A 22,890-nucleotide genomic window follows, 5' to 3' on the forward strand; every position below is an offset into this window, starting at 1 on the left:
AAATTAATACTTTGATAGAAAAATAAAAATATCTAGAAAACTGATAACTTTAGGGATAGGGAGTAATTTATAAAATTTGAAGTACGATATTTGTACTTTTTGATAGTGATATAAAATACAGGGTGTTCTATTTAAAATTACCAAGAAAATAATGTACTTGCATTTTGACTTACCCTGTATTTGATTTAACGAATATTATAAAAACGAATATGTTTTATAAGTTTTAACAATTATTAAAAAACTATGGTTGCAATAGATCAATGTTCCTATACTTCTTTGTAATTATACAGGGAGTTAAACTTGATACGATTTTCAGATAATATTGGTTATAACTTTTTAAATATCTGGTATAACATAATAAAACTTTACATTGTTGTGATGTGGAAGTAAAGCAGATTTCAAATTTAAAATAAAATACAGGGTGTTCCATTTAAAAAAAAACATAAGTTTGGTCTGCCACCATCTTATGGAACACCCTGTAAGATTGTAACTAATTTTAAAATGTGGAGTTTAAAGCTGCCTACAATTTTTGTTAACAACTTTGTTTTGTAATTCTTACTATAAGAGATCTACTGAGATTTCTTAATTGTTATAAACAAAGGTGCTATGAATTAAATACAAAAAGGGGCTAACTTTGTCCAAAATTATTTTAGGACAAATTTTTTTTCTTTTAAATTTGTAAAAAAATTTAGGCTTTTTAAATATAAAAAATAATGTTCTTACAGGCAATGGCTAAAAAGTTATTCTAATTGTTTATAAGCAAAAAATCGACATGTTTTTGCAAAATTATTTTGCAATATTTAAAATTAATTTTCTTAATTTTTTTTTAATGTTAATAATAGAACAAGTCTTCTTCTTCAAGAAACTATCATTACAATTACTAAAACCATATAATTTTCTGACTTATATTGTTGCAAAAAAAAATTTATTTGGGATAAACAAATAAAATAACTCTTAAACTATTTGACCAATCGCTTTAAAATTTTAACAATATATTAAGCACTTATAGACACAGCATTCTATGAAATATAAATGTTATAAGTTTATTTTCAAAAAAGTTATTAACATTTATAAAAAACCGAAATATTTGACCTATTTTGCAATTTCCTAAGCAACAAATAAGGATAGAAACATTTAGTAAACGCCATTTTGAAGGGTTTTATATGACTTAAAAGTTTCTTCTCTTGTAAAATTTGTTTAAAATGCTTCACTTTTTGCTGATAGGCGAAAAAACAAAATTTTTCCGTTTTTTGACCTTAATTTGTTAATAACTAATTAAGTCCAAAAAATCGACTGCAGGAAACATGTATGTTTTTGTTACAGAGGTCCATACTAGTCATAACAACTGTCGTTTGCCTGGCCGGACGAGTGTCAAAAACAGGGTACTTTTTTTGCTTATTTCCCTGGCCTATTATTGTTGTCAGAATATTTAATACTTTTATTTTTTCTGATGGAGTTTTAAATACCTCCTTCAACCGCGAGCATCGTCAACACCAATTTATTTTGTTCAAAGCTAAACCCACTAAGACTAAGCCTAGTGATTTTAAAGTGCTATTTACCAAATTTAATGAACTTAAGAGATACACTTCCAAATATTTGGCTATTTTCGCGTTTCGTTATTGGGAAGTTAAATCAGTTGGCAACTATCCAGTAGTTTGAAGCTTATATTCGCTGTATTTACCTGTTGCGAGACAAAAATCGAGTGACTTGTGAGAGGCATATTTATCATAAAAACGTAAGTTGGCAACAAAACCCGTGCTGCTTGAAAATAAGTTGAGAGAGTCGTTATATCATTTAGGCAATAACTGTTTGTTCCGTTTGACAAAGCACATATTTCATTTTGACATAGGCGAAACAATAACAAAGTTATTATTATTTAGGGTTTAATAGAGATCAAATAGCATAAGTTTTATTACTACACATATTAATTTAATTTGTGTGTTATTTCAAACACTATTTTCAAGCATAAACTACTATTGGTCTTATGGTCGTTTTGTAGATTTTCATTTTTCTATTTCTAAAACACTGTATTTCCCGCTTGAATTCTTCTTTTTATATCTTTCTTTCTTTCTTTCTCCCCTTCCTTTTACCCTATCAGGGTGTCGGATTTGGGCTAGCTATTTTAATTTCCATTTACCCACCTCTTCCATTCTTTTCTGTTTCCTGCCATTATTTTCAATTCCTCGAGTGATTTTTGTTTAAGTTTTCCCGCCTCTACTACTTGCTGTATCAATTTTTTTCTTGGTCTGCCTCTTTTTCTTTTTCCGATGTTTTTTGCTTCATAAATTTTTCTTGTTATTCTATTGGATTGCATCCTCATCAGATGCCCATACCAGTTCATTTGTCTCTTTGCTATTTTGTTCATTATCGGTTCCTGGTTGGCCATTCTCCTAATAGTCTCGTTGCTTAATCTATCCCATTTTGTCTTTCCAACTATCCTTCTTAGATGTCTCATCTCCATTGCGTTTATCCTGCTCTTATGTTTTTCCAGAATTGTCCAGTTTTCACTTGCATAGAGCACAGTCGGTATCACTATTGTGTTATATATTTTTATTCTTGTTTCTCGTGCAAGTTCTCTTTTTCCCATTATTGGGGCTAACGTATAATATAACTTGTTTGATTTCTTTGCTCTATTTGTTATTTCCCAGTCTATTTTTCCATCATTAGTTATTATACTTCCCAGGTATTCGTAAGTTGTTACTATTTCCAATTCTGAGTTTTTACATTTTATCTTTATTTGATTATCTTCCTTATCTCCTTTGTCGCTGATTATTATTATCTTACTTTTTTCTTCGTTTATCTCCATTTTAAGGTCTTCTATTTGTTCTACCCATATATCCATTAGTTTCTGCATTTTATTCTCGGAATCTGCTATTAGTACTATGTCGTCTGCATACATTAAGGACTCTATTGTTACCGGTTGTAATCTGCGGTAACCTATTATTGTCTGTAGTTGATTAGTTCTGACTCTAGTGTTTCTTATCAATTCGTTCATTACTATTATGAATAGCAAAGGACTGAGACTATCTCCTTGTTTAATACCTCTCTTCCAATTAAATGCTTCCGATCTTTCCCTGTTATTTGTACCCTTCCTTTTACCTCTTTGTAAGTACTTTCTATAATTTTTATCAATGCATTAGGTACGTTAATTTTCCTCAAGCATTTCCCTATAATATGTCTTTCTATCGTGTCAAATGCTGCTCTTAGGTCTATGAATGCTAATACTAGTTTTTTCCCCGTATCTATGCTTCTTTCTATTAGGTTTCTAATAATATATATGTTGTCATTTGTCTGTCTTCCTGGTCTAAATGCCATTTGTTCTTCTCCCAATACTATTTCTACTTCTTGTCTTAGTCTCTTCTCTATTATTTTCGTATATATTTTAAAGCACACCGATGACAGACATATTGCCCTATAGTTGTCGCAGTTTACATGTGTTCTCGCAGTTCAACGCAGTGTTCTCCTTTTTTGTATATTGGCACGATGATATTGTTCTGCCAGTCTTTAGGGATTGTTTGTTTTTCCCACGCCTCTTTATATATTTTCCATAACCAGTTTATTCCTTCTTCTCCCATGTATTTTACCATTTCCGGTTCAATTTCATCATCTCCACCTGCCTTGCCTATTTTTATATTTGATAATCCTTCTATTACTTCTTCTCTACTTATTTGCTCTGGCTCTGTGTTTTCTTCGCCTTCATTGATTATATTGTCTTCCTTTATCACTTCGGTATCAAATTTTTTCTCATAATATTCTTTCCATACCCTAGCTATTTGTTCTGGGCTTATTTGTATTTGGTTTGAAGTATCTCTTACTGCGTTTATTTCCTTTCGTTTTCCCTGCCTTATGTGTCGTATTGTCGTCCAAAAGTTTCTATTATTTGTTATATATTCTTCCTGAAGTTCTTCTCCAAATTCTTCCCATGTTTTTGTTTTTGCTTGTATGACTGTCTTTTTTGCTAATTGTCTCTGCCTATAGTATTTTTCTTTATCTTCTTCTAATCCCGTTTCGAGGTATTTTTTCCATGCTATTTTCTTCTTTTTAATTTCTGTCTTCACTTCTTTATTCCACCACCTTGTCCTTTTTAACTGTTTATTATATTTTTTGATTCCACACACTTCAGTTGCTGTTGTCTTTAATACTTCACTGTATGTATTCCATCTTTCTTCCATTGTCCATGTTTCTTTTTGGCGCTCTATTTGTCTCAGTCTTTTGTTAGTTTCCTCCGTGTAAAATTCTCGCACACTTTTTATCTTTAGTTTGTTTACATTTACTTTCTTGTACTCTTTTCTTTCCACTTCCTCCATTTTTTCATCCTCCAGTTTTGCAGTGACCATCCTGTGTTGTGTAGACAGTTCGGGTTCCTTTTCCGTTAAGATGTTTTTTATATTTTGTTCTAGTTTTCTCGTATAGACTATATTATAGTCGATTAAGCTTTTCGCATTTCTCTCTTCAGCCACAAATGTATATTTGTCGTTAATGGTTTGCTCACTGAATGTGTTTCCTATTATCAGGTCATTGGTTTGGCAGAATTCCAGCATTTTAATTCCATTTCTATTTAATGTTTCTTCCCCATATTGTCCAATGCATCCTAATCCCCTGTTAATATCCTTACCTACTCTTGAATTCCAATCGCCTAAGATTACTATTTTTTCTCTTGTCTCTCTTAATTTGTCTAATGCGTTTTGGAGTTCGTTGTAGAATTCTATCATTATCTCTTCTTCATTACCTTCTGTTGGTCCGTATATATGTATTATTCCTATCTTGTCTTTTAGTTCTATTTGGGCTGTGATTATTCTAGATGATACTGCTTCGTAGTTTGTTATTCTTGATTCTATTCTTTTATTAACTATTATACCGACTCCTTCTTTTGCTCTGTGACCCTGTGGGACTCCGGAATAATATAGACTATATTTCTCATTGATATTAATGTGTCCTTTCCCTATCTTTTTTGTCTCGCTTATTCCCATTATTTGTACGTTCATTTTTTCCATTTCTTCCGTAGCTTCTATTTCCTTGCCGGTCAGAGATGTCACATTCCATGTCGCTATTCCTATATGATTTGTCTTGTTAAGATGTATTTCCTTATTACTGTATTCTTCTTCTCCATTATTGGTGTTAACGTTGATTTCATGCTCCCTGGTTTTTGTATTAACATTATATCCGTTATTTATTTTATTACCGTTTTTATTTCTAATGCTAATATTTAATTTTTCCCTACCTTCATTACTAATGCTATGCCCATTTTTGATATTCCCCCTAACTATAATATTATCACTACTGTTAGTAAGCCTAATACCCATATTCCTATCACAAGTCATATTTCTAATGGTATACTTATCATTTACATTTCTAATCCTATTCCTATTACTACTTAAAACTAAACATTTATCATCATTGTCCGGTTTATTTTGTAATTCTTCTTTCTCTATTCGTTGCTTGACCTCTCCTTGGTTCTTTTTATGTTGCTCTGGTAGTTTTTTGAACTCTCTATTTCCACTACTTTTTCTTCTTTATAGCACCATCTCCATTCCTTGCCATCTACTGTGATTTTATTGTATCCTATTTTGACCATTTTTCCATTTTCCCTCATTTTTCTTGCTTTATCGCTTAAAGCTTTCATTTTCTCTCTCTCTCCTTTTGTGAGATCCTCTGTAATCTTTGGTCTTCACATTCTTAAGTTTGTATTTGTTTCTTAAGATTTTTGTTTTTTCTTCTTCGCTTTCTAGTTCAATTAAGCATGTTTTTGTGCCTATTTTTGTGCTCTTTTAATATTAGTTTTGACTTCAAGATGATTTTCTAACATAGTAGTCATTCCTTCTTTCAATGTTTTTGGGTCTACAGAGTCTATTATTACTCCACTAATGATTATATTCTTCTTTCTTTTTTCTTTGTCTAATCTTTCCAATGAGTGTTTTAGATCATTTAGTTCTTCCGTTATCTTTTTGTTATCGGTTTTGGTTAGTTCGTTTTCTCTTTTCAGTTCTTCTTTCTCTTTTGTCCATTCTTCCTTTACCCTTTCTATTTCCAGCTTTATGATTTTTATTTCTTCATTATTTAGTTTTATCTCTTCTTTAACTTCATTTATATATCTTCTGATCTCCTTATTTTCTTCCTTCATTTCTGTTTTCAGCTCTTTTATCTCCGTTTTAATCTCCTTACTTATTTCTTCTAGTAGTTTCTTTAGTTCTTCCATTTCGCGATTTTATATGTTATCCTTTGGAGGTGTTCTTAATGCAGCTTTGCTTCTTTTGAAGGCTTCCTCCTCGTCGGATGAGTTATCGTGTTCTGGTTTATTTCTCTTGCTGTTCATTCGATTTTGTTACCTTCTATATTAATATATATTTTCTATATTAATATACACCAATATAGTATTTTCCTATATTAATTAAACTTTTTTATTACAATAACAATTAATATTTATTATTTTAATTTAATTTAATTCTAATCTTAACTTTGAACTAATTTATTTTAAGGCCGGATCTGGATTTTTATAATAAACTTATGAGGCTTTTATTTTAATATATTTAATTTTTGTCGGCACTAATTACTTTCTTATCTGCCAAGAAACCAAAAAACGCGTAGGAATGCCTAAGCGGGTCGACCCCTCGGACTTAAAACATTCGCCAAATCCAAAGTTGGCTGGCCAAAACCAGTTTTTTTAATATTTCTCACAATTATTTATTTACTCAAAACTTGTTAAAATTATTTAAAATGGTTATATCTTACTTGTCTGATGGTATTTCTTTTATTCACTACTATCATCTGTATGCACTTAACTTTTAACTCTTATTTTTGAACTTTGTTGAATTTTTTAACTTGTAATTCCCCAATTATTTGAAGTTTATTACGGAGCGAAAATCAACGAAACTACTGTGTCACTTGCAGGACCGGACTCTTTTTATATCTACACTTTTATTTATTCTGTTGATTAGTGCTCCCAAATATTTGAATGTTTCAATCTCTTTGAAACTGTGTGCATCTATTGTCAGTTAGTTCTGTCATTTGTGTCTCATTTTTCTGGCTTACGTTTATGTATTTTGTTTTATTTTCATTTATTTCCAGTTCTCTCAGTTTGGCTTCCTTTTTCATTTCTTGGACGGTTTTCTTTAATGCCTTTTTATCTGTTGGTACTATGGTATTGTTTACACAGTGTGTCCAGAAGCTCTCCTGACAAACATAGACCAGATAATTTTAAGACAATTTAACCTAGTTCACCTAGTCCCAAAATGCTCCCTAAGGGAGCTAGAGCTCTTTGAAGATGGCTGCTGGCAATTGTTTTTTTTTAATAACTCCAGAACGCTTCTATTTAGAAAAACGAAATCTGGTACGATTATTTATCCTTCAGAGTTTAATCGATTTCAATAATTATGAATTTCTAGTACCGTTCATAGGCGTCCGTTTTGGGTAGGTCAACAGTTATTTTATTTACAACGTATAACTTTTTTGTCTTTATTTTTTAAGCATTTGTGATCTATATTATTAAATTTTTAGGTATTCTAATACTAAAAGGTACTGTTACTTTAAGTCGGTAGGATATACAATTTTCGAGAAAAATCGTTTGAAAATTTTACGTTTTTCCGTCATGAAGTTAAATAAATATTTTTTGCACTAAATCAGGTTCCCAACTTTTTTCCCATGATCGCCCCCTTAGACAGGTTTCACCAGTTATGAATACTACAATCGCCCCCTCCCCACCCACCCAATTAAATTGAAACAAATAATGAATCTATACAAAAGGTATCCATATTTATTTATTTTTACATTTCTGTGTAACCTGTGTTCACCATATATGTGTGTAAAAAAATTGTTAATAGATTCTTTGGGCCGTGGTGTCCCTCACATAATTTCTTTATGTCTGGCTCAATGTTGGTTAATAACAACCTCAAATCCCCTCTTTCTATTATGTCGAGCCTATTTCTTTATCTGTTTTTCAATATACACACAGAACTAAAACCTTTCTCCACTAGATATGTTGTGGGGAATGCTATTAATCATAATTTGATTGCATTTCACAAGATTGGATACACTTTTTTATCGGCGGCCAAAATCTTTTATACCCACACTCCCGAAACAACGTTGAAACTTCCCGCTGAATGGATTGATAAACCAAGTTGGCACTTTCAGACTAGTCAAATCTTGGAATCGGGACTGCAGATCTTCTTTCAGTGTTTGAAGGTGGAGGCAGTATGTTTGAAGATCCTGAGAATCACCACAAGAAGATTTTAAGTTGGGGAATTTGGTCAGATCTCTTCTCTGCATATTTTGTTCAAAAATCGATAGTTTGTCAATTAATGCTCCGACTACTCCCTTTGCTTTGGCCATATTTATGTTCTTCCCCTGTAGTTGCAGGTTCATTTCATTTAATTTTTGAAAAATATCTGATAAGTAAGCGATGTCATTTCGCTTCTCTTGTAGTTCTGTACTCAGGGTGGGGTCAGTAGTATTAAGATATTCAATAACAGTATCCATGAGACTGAAGAACCGCCGTAAGCAATTGTCTTTAGAAAGCCAGCTGACTTCCGTATGTAGTAGCAATGTATTAAATATCTCATCATTTTTTTCACAGAGTGTAAGAAATATTCGATCAACCTTTGGTTTTGCTTTAATTTTATTTACTGCATCTATGACAAGACGAAGAGAATCGTGCAACCTACCACTCAAATTCTTGGCAGCCAAATGCTCTCTGTGAATGACGCAGTGAACACACAAAATTCCAGGTACTGCTTGTTTCAGATGTGCAATAAATCTCCGATGGCGTCCTGTCAGTGCTGCTGCACCGTCAGTATCACAGGCGATCATATTTGATAAGGGAATCTCTCTTTCCTCAAAAAATCTCTTAACGACCTCAAATATGGTAGATCCTTTTGTATCAGTAATCAGACTTCTAGCAAACAGCATTTCCTCGGCCATTTCTCTATTGCCGTCAATGAATCGGACATATGACAGAAGCAAAGCTGTGCTGTCATTCAGGGTACTCATGTTGCACAGTAAACTCTCTGCTTTTAAATTTGTTGCAGAGAACATCTTCGACATTTGCTCCCATTTCATCAATCTTTCTGGAGACAGTATTATTGGTGAGAGGAACTGCATACTGTTACTTGGCTGGCCTGATTGGGTCCCAACATAGTATTAACTATCTCTTTGACAGCTGGGAGGATAAGTTCTTCTCCAATTGTGTGCGGCTTGGCACTTTTTGCTATTAACAATAATACTAATTACAACTACCAATACACTAAACACTATTCTAAAAAAAAAATAATAGAATCTCCAACACGATCAAATCAACAATTCAAACACTTTCTGCGATACGTAGGTATTTCTCAAACTACGACACTGGCAAGCAGCAGACTGGTCGTTTCCATGGTACCACTAGTTAACACGATTCATTGCGCATCGTCTAGGTATGATTCATATTCCCAAACTTATGTTTTTTTATTTGAAACATTTTTTTCTATGGTGAACAGATTCTTGGTAAATCGATTTTTTTACGTTTTTACCCCTTACGAGTGGATTTTTAGGAGGAAGCCCGGGGATAAAAGTGGTAATCTTTTTTGTATCTTTTTTGGTGTCCCAAAATTAATATTATTTGCAAAATTCAGCTTGTTCGTATGATTTTTAGGGGTCAATCGTAAGCTTTTTTATTGTTTAATTTTAAAATGAAACAGTTTTGCCAATTCTTTTCATAATTAGAGCACAAAAATATGCTGTTTTTGTAATTTTCTATTCTAGTATTTTAGTAACATTGAGTCAAGTTGATCATATTATGGCTCTTGAAATAGTTATTGTTTATGTACATTATTAAAGTGCACGTTAGTTTATAGTTCGGTATTTTAAATATACATCGTAGACATATACAATCACATTTATCCACTAAAGTTATAAAATATTTATATTATCATATATGATGATGGAAATAAACTCAACTTATTATAGAGGCACACGTTATAGCATACACACAAAGCAGTAATGTACAATCTGGGTCAGAGAATAATATTTACAGTAAAGTTAATACCATATCACATCTAAATGCTTCATTCTTCTAAGTTTTCCTTGTAGATATTTAAGGTGACTCTAAAAAAGCACAGCACACTAAAAGGAAGAAGAATATATTTTTATATCACTCTATATCCTTTATATAAGAAGTCTATCTATTTTAAATGATTGAAATGAAGTTATAATTTTATACTACAATATATATCTTGTTTATGAACTGTAAACCTTTCCAAAGTACTTTATGACAAATTATGTCACTCCCTTTTTTATTTAATGCTACGTAACCTACATTATAGATATCTTTTATAGTAGTATAATGTAATATTATACATAATAATCAAACAAGATACCACAATAAAGATCAAAGATGTGCGAGTCAAAAGAGGAGCAGAATGTGGAACGGACCATAGACTACTGACAGCAAAAATGAGCATTAATTGGAAACATAACAAGACCCCCTCCACAGAAGAACCATTGAACACTATAAGAGAAAAACAATACAATATAGAACTACTCCAAGAACAATCAATAAGAGAACTATACCAACAACGTCTAGACCAAAAATTAATAGAATTTAGATACGGCAACATCGAAGAAATATACGAGCATAAAGGCGAGTATAAAGCAAGCAGCATTCGAAGCCCTTGGGGAAAAAGAAAATATAACAAATAAACAGCACTATTATGAAATAAATGAACCAACAAAAAGAATAATTGAAGAAAAAAAGCAACTATACAGAAAATGGCTGACTACAAACAACGATGAAGTTTATAAAGAATATAGAGAAAAAGATAGAGAAGTGAAAAAACAAATAACACAGCAAAAGAATGAAGAATGGGAAATAATCTGCTTAAATATTGAAACATATATAGGAGGTACAAGAACTTCGGAGTCATGGAAAGTACTGAGAGGATTGAAACAAAACTCAAAAGAAAAAATTAAATTGGGAAATATACAGGACAAAGAATGGAAGGACTACTACAAGGAACTATTAACAGAACAAAGACCACAATTCATTGGAAAAGAAAACAGGCGAAGACGAAGCAGATTCCCAAAACAAGAAATAGAAATAACAGATAGGGAAATGAGAACGGCCATAAAAGCAATCAAAAATAAGAAAGCACCGGGACCTGGAGGCATCTCACCTGAGCTTATAAAATACGGATCAAAAAAATTACACCGGATGATACAATGGATATTTCAGAAAGCCATAAATGGAGAACAGCTCCCAAAGGAATGGACGGCGGCATATATGACATCTATATTTAAGAAAGGAGATAGAAAACGATGCGACAACTACAGAGGAATAAGCGTAATATCATCAATAGGAAGATTATATGGGAAGATACTGCGAGAAAAGATAGAGCAAGCGATAAAAGGCAAAATCGGGAAGGATCAGGCAGGCTTCACGGCAGGAAGATCATGCATAGACCACATATACACACTGGAACAACTGTTGGAAAAGAAAAAAGCAAAAAATAGAGATATACACTTGGCATTTGTGGATCTGAGAAAGGCGTATGACTCTGTACCAAGGTCAGAACTATGGGAGGCAATGAACAAATTAGAAATACAGACGGAACTCATAGAAGCTACAAAATCTCTATATAAAGAAAATTAAGTGTCCATTAAAATGGGAACAAGAATCATAGGAGACTTTACCACAACAAAAGGGCTCCTGCAGGGTTGTTCCACATCTCCAACCCTATTCAAAATATACTTAGAGAAAGCCTTGACTACATGGAAAAGAAAATGCGAAGGCATGGGAGTACCGGTACGGAACGAATACCTATATACGTTAAGTTTTGCAGACGATCAAGTAGTGATTGCACAAGACCAAGACGACCTCAGCTACATGATGAAGAAACTACAAGAAGAATATACCAAGGCTGGCCTAGATATTAACCTCGCGAAAGCAGAGTACCTATCTACAAGTGAAGAAGACATAGAAGATCTACAGATTGATGACAACGTAACAATCAAAGGAAAGGATAAATTCAAATACCTGGGGTTTATAATTACGAAAAAGGCAACAACAGAGGAAGAAATTACACAAAGATTAGGACAAACAAGAACAGCAATCCGACAACTTAACTCAGTATGGTGGGATAGACACCTAAATATGAAGACAAAAACGCAGATTTATAAAACATTAGTGCGAAGTATTATGACATATGGGGCCGAAAATTGGATCATAAACAAGAAAAACAGCAGTAAGATAATAGCAACAGAGATGGAATGCCTGCGAAGATGCTGCAGAGTAACAAGAATGGATAGGAGAAGTAATGACGAAATAAAGCAAAGAACATCAATAGAAACAGACATACTAACATATATAGAACAAAAAAGACTAAAGTGGTATGGACATGTAAGAAGAGCTAGCGACAGCAGATGGATAAAGAGAATAACCGAATGGAGCCCCATAGGAAGGAGGAAAAGAGGACGACCCCGAAAATCCTGGAGGAACGAAGTAGGCGACGAAATGAGTAAGAGAGGACTAAACGATGGAGAATGGAACAACAGAGAGAGATGGAAACGGTTGAGCGAGGGAAGGCAGTGAATACTGTAGAATCCCTAAATATATATATATATATATATATATATATAATGTAATATTATACTACTACAATGAATTTGATACCGATTTGATACGCAAAAATATCTCCTTAATTTCCTCGTTTCTTCAAAACTTTTTAGATACTCTCGAAAATTGATCCCATCTACACACCCACAGGTTTTTAATTTTCAATAGAAAAATCAATAGGAGTTGTATTCTCTTCAAGCTCCTTGCCACAACCCCCAACACTGAGAATCTATGAGAAACAGCTGGAGTTTAGAGATCATCACAAATTCTTGGGTTTAATCTTTGATTCAAAGCTTACTTGGAAAGATTACATCTCAAAACTCATTCTTTCTTGTAATAAAAGATTAATTGTGTTAAGATCTCTTTGTAACAAAAAATGGGGTTTAGACCAATCCACTCTACTTCTTCTGTATAAATCTTTAATTGCCTATTCCAATGCTAATCTCTTCTTAAATCATTAGATGTCATGCATAATAAAAGTCTTAAATTAATTATATGGGCTTTACCAACTTCCCTGCTACCCAGCATTTATGCTCTTTTATGAGAACCACCGCTACATCACCGCCGTATGTTTCTCGCCTCATCACATGCAGGCTCAGTCACTTGTAATATTTTAAAACCAATATATCAAAATATTTTTACAATTAAATATATAAACAAATTCCAAGATATTCGCTATACTAAAAAACCATATTACGAAAGAATTAAATCCAAACTTCAAAATCTAAACACTAATTTTCCGGATGTTTTCTGCGCGGATAATAAATACCCTGAGCCTTGGCTGATCGATTTACCAATCTGTGATATATCTCTGACCTATTTTGATAAATACAGTACAAATAATTCCCTTATCCGGCTAAAGTTCAAAGCCCTCTTAGAAAAGTATCCCGACTACTATAAAATCTACACAGATGCATCCAAGTCCGAAGACGGAGTGGCGGCATCAATCATTTTCTTAGAAACAATCTTCTTTTCCGTCTACCCCCAGTATATAGCACATATTCAGCTGAGCTCTATGCTATATACTGTGCTGTGAAACTTTTTAACGAGCTTATCTTCATAAAAGCCCTGATCATAACAGATTTCCTTAGCTCTCTAAACTCATTAAAACATATTTTTCCGAAACATCCTTTTGAAAAGTTACTAAAATACCAACTGGTCCAAGCTCATCAACATGGAAGAAGAGTTCAATGTTTGTGGGTACCGTCACATGTCGGAATAACGGAAAACGAAGAAGGTGAGGTTAGGTTAGGTTAGGTCAAACAGCAAAAGCAAAAATTGGCAACGAACTCACTAAAAGTTTGCAGATCAAAAGAGGTGTCCGTCAGGGTTGTATATTATCCCCACTCCTATTCAATATTTATTCCGAAGAAATATTTAATAAATGTATGGAAAATGCAAATGAGGGCATAAAAATAAACGGCGAGTTAACGAACAATATAAGATATGCCGACGACACGGTGATCCTTGCCAGTACCATAGACGAATTACAGCAGGTAATGGAAAGAGTTTATTCAGTTAGTGAGGAATACGGCCTGAGCCTCAACTTCAAGAAGACAAAGTGGATGCTGATAAGCAGGAAGCAACAGCCTGCTCGACAGTTACGGATAAGTAACATACTAATTGACCATGTAGAATCTTATGTGTACCTTGGCACCAACGTAAATGCAAAATGGGAACAGGCCACAGAAATTAAGGCGAGAATAGAACGAGCTAGAGCAGCATTTAGCAATATGAAAAAGCTCCTCGTAAGCAGGGATTTGTCTCTTCCCCTAAAATTACCTCTAGTTAAATGCTACATTTTTCCGATCTTACTGTATGGTGTGGAGGCCTGGACGCTGACAGAGACGCTCACGAGAAAACTAGAAGCATTCGAAATGTGGGTGTACCGACGCATTCTTCGTATATCCCGGACCGAACATGTCACCAACACAGAGGTAATCCAAAGAATCGGAAAGGAGAAAGAAATCGTGAATACAATTAAACAAAGAAAGCTTGAATATCTAGGCCACATATTGAGACACGATAAGTACCGTCTACTGCAATTGATTGTCCAGGGAAAAATAGACAGTAAGCGAGGGCCAGGCAGGAGAAGACACTCGTGACTCCAAAATCTGAGGAAGTGGTTCGGGCTCACATCGGTCGAACTATTCAGAAGCGCCGCAAATAAGATCAGAATTGCCATGTTAATAGCCAACGTTCGCAACGGACAGGGCACTTAAAGAAGAAGAAGAAGGTGACAGGACTGTACGACAGGCGATTTTAAGCGATCATTCGGAGCCTATATACAAGTGTAATTCCAGTGACTTAAATGCTTATTTAAAAAATAAAGTGTTGTGTTTGTGCACAACAAAGCTAAATAAGATCAAGAGTAATGTTTCCCAGTGGATTCCATCGTCGCTTAACAGGCGTAAACAAATTGTGCTTGCGCGTCTACGTCTAGGACATACCAAGTTAACACACTCTTACCTTTTCACAAAGAATAACCCACTCTTCTTCTTCTTGCAGTACCGTCTCCTATCGGAGGTGGCTACCATCACAGCAATCTGTACTTTGTTAGCTGCAGCTCTGAACAACTGTATTGAACTGCACGCGTACCACTCCCTTAAATTTCGCAACCAGGAAATCCTCCTACGTCCCACATTTCTCTTTCCCGATATTTTTCCTTGCATTATGAGTCTAAGCAGGGTGTACTTTTCTCCTCTCATTATGTGGCCCAGATATTCCAGTTTTTTCGTTTGTATGGTTTTTATGACTTCGCATTCCTTCCCCATCTTCAGCAGAACATCTTGATTTGTTACTCTTTCTGTCCATGGTATTTTCCACATTCTCCTGTAACACCACATCTCGAATGCCTCAATGTTTTTGATGTTTATCTTTTTCAGTGTCCAGACTTCCATGCCGTACAGCAGAACGGAGAAAACATAGCACCTTAACATTCTCGTTCTTAAGTTTATATTTATGTCCCGGCTGCATAGGAACTTTTTCATTTTGACAAACGATTGTCTCGCTATCTCTATTCGCCTCTTGATTTCTCTTGTCCGGTCATTAGTATTAGTGAAGCAAACCCCTAAATATTTGTAGGATGTAACTCTTTCAACTGGCTGATTATTTATGGTTAAATTCACATTGGTGTATAGCTTCTTTGTTACAATCATGAATTTAGTCTTTTTGATGTACAGTTTTAGACCATACTTTTTGGTATGGATGTTTATGTTTTCCATCAAAAACTGTAAATTTGCTAGGTTATCTGTTAATAACCCACCCATATGTGATCAATATCAGTGTAACGTTCGATTAACAGTTGAACACTTTTCACTTTCAACGATGAAAGACATCGTTACAATATCTCGAACCCTCTAGCAGAAGATCACGGTCAGGAGTGTTCCTATGATAATTTAATTAAATATCTGAGATCTTTAAACATTTTCTATTATCTGTAGTTATTATTTGATTTTGTTATTTATATTTTGTTTCGTTGCTAATAACCTTTTGGTGGATGCGACTTTTTTTCTAATAAAAAAAACTATAGATATCCTAATTTTGCTTTTAAAAGACTTTAATTTACTAAACAAAGTGAAATTAACTGTTACTGTTATGCTAACATTCTTATTATGTTATTAGCAGAACGATATGGATAAAAAAAATGTTCTGTTCTGGATAATATTGTTTAATTTAATGTTTTCTAATTTAACAATATTTGTTCATTTTGGAATTTTCTTCTCTTCTTTTTTTATTTATATGCTATAAAAAATTCGTATTCGTTTATTTGAAAATTTGAATCACTAAAGTTAAGAGTTAAAAAGAGTTTCAACTCTTTTGGAAATATCTTTTCTTAACAATCGATATTGCAAATATTTTTCTCAGACCACAAATGCTTAACAAACACTGCAAGTTGACAAACTCATTTCCTACCGTTAACTTTCCAGGAACATGTTAAAATTGCGATATGACACGTCTTACGGCAGCAGATATAACTATTTGCTGGCGCCGGCGACCAGATTTTATATAGACTACAGTACCCTCGACAATCAAGATCTTTACGAACCAACTAGGCATCGCTACTGGTATCCACATTATTGGCCCTCGCACTTGTTAGAGTACATTCCAACCGAATACTCTTTACGGCAGATACGTGTAAGTGAACTCGACAAAGGGTTGATTTGGGGTGAACGTGACGAAAATGTAATACGCATAGATATCGCTTACTCGTTTCGTGATTCTGCAGGAGGTAATATTTGTGAAACCAGTAATGGTGATTGTAGAGATAAAAGTTTATTACAAAATGAACTAGATATGCGCAGAAAAATGAGCAAGATGTTCTAAAACAGGTCATATATGTCTATAATTTTTTTTTATTTAAACAAATATACCCGCATCAACCACTAAGGGTTATTAGCGGGGGGACATACACAAACAGTAAGATACATATTGTTGCATAAAAAAAAATATTTTTTACAATCTGGTATATAGTTTAGTCATTTTAAGATAACTTAATAATAAAGACTGTAAATTTGACGTTAGTGTACTTTTTAAATTATCACTAAGGGCACACGCGATTCTTTCGTTCTGGTACACTGGACACTCAACAATTATATGTTTCACTGACAACTGAGTGTTGCACTTGGTACACAACGGAGTAGCCTCCTGGTTGAAGATATGCTTGTGTGTATGCTTGTTGAAAGTATGTCCTATTCGGAGTCGGTTAATGATGACTTGGTCTTTTCTATTATTGGGTAAGATGAGTTTGGTTCCTACTTGACTTAGACATTCATTTGTAACCTCAGAAACCTTTTTTTTGGATGGTGCTAGAAAGGTCACCAATGGAGACACTGCGGACGGCAGCCAGATGGTTGGTGGAGAGCGAGTCGTGGGTTCGAAACTAGCTTTTGGAACCAGGAATGGGTCCAACGGACGAAATAAGTAAAGATACGATAAGAGATATTGGAAAAGATACAGAAATGAACAAAAAGATAGATGGGTAAAATTACCAAAGATAAGATAAGATAGGGAACAGGGCGCCACTTAATTTTTTGGGGTTTAAGGAGAAAATTAAGAAACCTTAGAAAAGAAAAGAGATAAGGAAAGATATTTAGGTTCAGAGATCAAACCCAAGAAAAGATATCACAGTTAATTATTGAATAAATTTGGTCAACACTCTACATAAACAAAAAATAAATATATAAGGTATTACACTTACTTACCTACGAAACTTAATAAGCCTGATCTTTCTACTGGTCAAAGGTATAGTTATATTTAAAGGTAAAAAGCAAATATTCAGAGTTATGGTTATATCAGGGAATTTTGTTAGGAGTGGACAAATAAAATACATACATAAAACAATAACAATATATTAAACAACAACAAAATTATGACGCTGCTGAATGCAACACAAGTAATAAAAATACACAAACAACTATGAAATGGTGGTAGGTATACATATAAAAAATAAGCAGAAATATAATTAGGAAATACCTTTACAAATATATATGTATAACACAAGCATGCACAAATAAAGTTTTGGCGTATCTCGAGATATTACAGCAAAAAAATGAATAAAAAATTATAACAAAAACCAAAGATAACAAAAATTAATAAAATTTAAATTTACAAAAATACAAAAAAGTTACTGAAGTGAAAACATAAAAATTTGACCAAAACGCACTTGGTTAAGTCGATTATTTGATTCGTAACAAAATACTGACTGTTCTTTAAATTTAATGCAAAATTCCGTAGTTACTCTCAACTACATTTGAAGACATGTATGATCGTTAGATACGTCCAGATAATGGAAGATGATATGGTGCTATACCATGTTACTTGCCAAGATAGGTGAAGATATTAAGAATATGTCAACTTACAGTAATTCCTGACGACTGCTGCTTTAATTCACTGAAGCTAATACTGTACTTGTATTAAACACTGAATTTATGACTATATTTAATCTAATATAGTATAGGTAGGATCAAAAAACTCAAAATAACAAGTGTATACATACTTCTAAAGAAAATGCACAGAGACGGTAAGGTAGCAGATATGATAATGTGAGTTAAGCGTCTTAACTCGACGAATGCCCACCGATAAGTGACTTGGTTCCTCTAAAATTTTACCAAACTACCCAAGAAAAGGTGAGGGTATCTTCCCCCAAAAATGATAGGCCAGTTGTATGTATTTCTGAGGAGGTAAAAAGTTCTAATTAACATTGAACGTAACGGTATCCTTCTACCTACAAACGTGATGAAATATCAAATCTCCTAGATTAGGTTTTTCCCGAAAAACATTACAACGGGCGTTCGACGACAATTACCGCATTTATGAAAAAAGAACCCGGAAAAGGATTAACTAAGGATTCGCCAGACCGGCGTCTTTAAATAAATACTTAGGTAGATTCTTCAGTCATATTTCGGTAGTTTCCCAATAAAAATTTCTGATCGTAAACACGGCCATCAACGTATCATCCACATGGGTAAAAGGAATTAAAATTAATTTAATATATTAATTAAAAAAATGTTACACTTTGTGTTTGTTAGCAGTGTGATCCCAAGTAGTTTGCCACGCTCTGTACACGTGGGCTTTGATATTTACTTTGTGATCAGTCCAAGGCATTTGATTTATGATAGCAATACTTTGGTCGGTGGTTGCATTGCTTGCCAGAGACTCCACTTCCTCATTACCACTTATTCCCATATGGGAAGGTACCCAGATAAAGGAAATATCTTTTTGTTGAGTCTGTAGATAAGATAACTCTTCTTTGATCTTGCGAAGTATGGCGTGAGTTGTATATAGCTGTTTTATTCTAAGTAATGCGCTTATTGAATCGGTGATGATAACAAATTTGCTTCCATTGATAGAATGGCATTCTTTCTAGGTGACCAAGCCAGTTTAGTCTTTGTGACTTTACAAATCTGACAATATCTGCGCTCTGCATTAGTTCATCCAGCTCGTGGTTCATTTAAATTCTCTACGAACCATCGCTGCATTGGGTTGGTCCAAATATCTTCCGTTTTATACAATATATAAAAAACAAAAGAGACAAGTTTGGGGTAAAAATTTTCAAACTTTATCTTGAACAAGGTTACAAATATGATTTTAAAATATATTGAGGGATAGAAAAAAAATACTACTTCTGACAGCGTACCAACATCAATTGTTATGTGGCTTTGCAAAAATTTTTTGGATAGTGGTGGAACCAGATTTGTGGATAACCATTATACCAGTATCGAACTGGCTCACAAATTGCTGGACAAACAAACTCATCTGGTCGGCACCTTAAGAAAAACTCGGAAGGGAATCCCAAAAGACATAGTACAAAAAAATTAAAAAAAAGCGAAGTTATTGCCAAGGAAAGTGATTCTGGAGTTCTGATACTGAAGTGATGTGATAAACGTGAAGTTTTGACGCTGACAACAAAACACAAAAATAAATAAGATGGTTACTGTAAAGTCCAAAAATGGAACTGAAAAGGAAAAACCAACAGCTATTAGAGACTATAACCAAAACAAAAGTTTCATTGATTTCTCTGATCAACTAAAAGCTTACTCTTTTTGCCTGAGACGTAGCCTCAAGTGGTATCGCAAATTGGCAATAGAAATTCTTCTAGGTTGAACTATTGTAAAAGCGTTTATACTATGTAAACAGATTACTGGTAAAAATATTACCCAATTTAGAGAAGATATTGCCAAACACTTGCTAAATATAACCTCAAGAGAAAATCCTCCATTGGTAGAGAGCCATCACATTCAGGAAATGATCACTATTAGTAGACGTAGATGCTCAAATTGCTACAAGAACATGTCTGAACAACATGGTAGAAAATACGCCACGTCTAAGGCCACTATGTCGCGTTATAAATGTTTACAGTACGATAAATTTTATTGGATACCTTGCTTTACTTCTGTTTATATGTGCAAATTATAAAGACTGCAAAATACTGATTTCTAACGTTTTATTTTTTATTTTATTGTTGGAATACAAATTTTGTGTTTAAAAATCTAAGCGAATATATTTTATTTTATATATTTTCAAATTTATTCTGGTTATTTTTCAAATACAATAATATTTTGTTGTCTAAATTCATTGATTTTTTAGTTACCAGTAAAAAGAATAAAATAATATGGTATGATATTGTGACATTCAACCCTTAATTAAATCGTATATATTCGGGTCCAGGGCCGGGCCGACTAACTTAATTTGTTCATTGAGCCATCCACTCTTATTTCTCATAGCATTTCTACTCAAACGTGAAGCAATGCTGTGCAGCGAGGCTTGGATTAAAACATTACTGCGAGACATAATTATGTGTGCGGCGCAGTCTGTTGTGTTACATTCATGCGAGGCACACTTGCCACACATGGCGATCAACGTGTTAAATTTTTATAGATTTTTATGCGATATATACATACGTTCACGTTCATCTTCAAATTGACCCTATTTCTTTCGCTATTATAATTAAAATTAAAGTAGAAACATGTTTTAGGTAAGAAATAATCTTTACAACAATTATCAGTAGGATAAATTTCCAAAATTCCGAACATAAACGACCACTTACGAAGTATTTTACAGTTAATAAACGAGTAATATAAAAGTTGTATATTTTTTTCCGAAATTTTACAAATTACAATAAAGATGTCGATTTTTATTAGCTGTTTTATTTATTAATTCATGGATTTTTTTCAATGAATACTTTAAAATAATTGTAAAATATGTAAATATTTTGATTTTATATAGTAAAATGAGTTTAAAATATACTGACAATAATAACAAACACGAAAATACAAAATACAATCTGAGAGGTCTGCTGTCCAGATTGGATTGGATCACGTTTTAACACATCCAGCTTTCGACTCTTCATCAGGATCTTTTATTCGGACTTTTAGCATCTTCTTAGTCTACTGGAAACTTTAATATTACACACTTTTTGAGCATACATTAAAAAATGCACCCGGATATTTTTTTTATAAACCATATTCATCGATCATAGCTTGAAACTTTCTTTTATATTCGTCAATAACTTCAATACTTGCGGCGCTCAATTTTTCACCTTCGATATTCAGCTCCCGTATACCGTAGCGTCGTTTCGCCGATGATATACTTATAATAGCTGAAGATCTAGGTATGGCAAGAGAGATGGCACAGAAACTCGTTGTGGCTACAGAAAATGTAGATTTAAATATAAATATCTCGAAAACAAAAATCATGACCAATTTGGTACCCAACCAGAACATCAGTATTGGTGGGAAAGAAATAGAACTCGTAGATAGATAAAAATACCTGGGACATGAAATTATGATGGGCAGGGATAACCAGACTCATGAACTGAAGAAAAGAATCGGCCTTGGGTGGGCAGCATTTGGAAAACTGAGAGAAACTTTTAAAAATGAGCTGCCCACATGCCTAAAGAGAAAGGTATTTGATCAGTGCGTCCTCCCAGTCTTGACGCACGGAGCAGAAACACTTACCTTAACAAAAGCAGCAGCTACCAAACTGAGAGTCACGCAGAGAAGAATGAAGCGGTCCATGTTAGGAATAACTCTGCGAGACAGAATAACCAACGAAGACATCAGGAGAAGAACCGGAGTGACTCACATCATCGAGAAGATAGCCACACTAAAATGGAGATAGGCAGAACACATAGCCAGAATGACAGATGGGCGATGGACAAAGAGGTTATTGGAATGGAGGCCAAGGGAAGACAAGAGAAGCGTCGGTCGACCACCTACAAGATGGACTGACGAATTAAGAAGACTCAATAAAAACTGGATGAGAGCGGCGCAAGATAGACGGGGTTGGAAACATGAGGAAGAGGCCTATGTTCAGCAGTGGACTCTTGAGGCTGGATGATGATGATGATACCGTAGCGATTTTTGAACTTTTCCAACCAACTGCTGCTTCCTTTGAATGAAGGATCGCCATTCAATTTAATGTTCAAAATCAAAGCTTTTTGCGCAACAATTGGTTCAGACAAAGGAACACCTTCGCTTCTTTTTTGAATGAATCACAATTCGTTCAACCAGCCATCCAAAGATTTCATTTGCGAAGCATACTGTTCAATTCCTTCAGCATTTTAAATCATTGATTGTTGTTCTCGGAACATCATACTTTTTGCTCAATGTGACAGCAGAAACACCTTTCTTTAGTTCTGCAGTAATTTCTATTATTTTTTTCAATTGACAAAACAACACGTTTTCTTTTTGATGCTCAAGATGTGGAAGGCTCCATTTTTCAAAACTTATTTGATCAAACGACTAAGTGACACAATCAATGTTCTAATTTAAATCAAATTGAATCATGTTGACACACAGATATTGACT

General features: G+C 33.8%; 1 protein-coding gene and 1 long non-coding RNA gene across 7 annotated transcripts in view; both read left to right on the forward strand.

The window, feature by feature from the left end:
- Positions 1 to 22,890, forward strand: part of LOC140449211 (uncharacterized) — a 335,545-nt gene that overhangs the window by 134,054 nt on the left and 178,601 nt on the right. The gene's annotated exons all lie outside the window — the stretch shown is intronic.
- Positions 1,597 to 21,218, forward strand: LOC140448264 (uncharacterized). Its single transcript, XR_011951670.1, has 3 exons — positions 1,597 to 1,735; positions 16,510 to 16,717; positions 21,057 to 21,218. It is a non-coding gene; the product is annotated as an uncharacterized lncRNA (long non-coding RNA).

The sequence above is a fragment of the Diabrotica undecimpunctata genome, chromosome 8, assembly GCF_040954645.1.
Source record: "Diabrotica undecimpunctata isolate CICGRU chromosome 8, icDiaUnde3, whole genome shotgun sequence".
In the NCBI taxonomy this organism is placed as follows: Eukaryota; Metazoa; Arthropoda; class Insecta; order Coleoptera; family Chrysomelidae; genus Diabrotica; species Diabrotica undecimpunctata.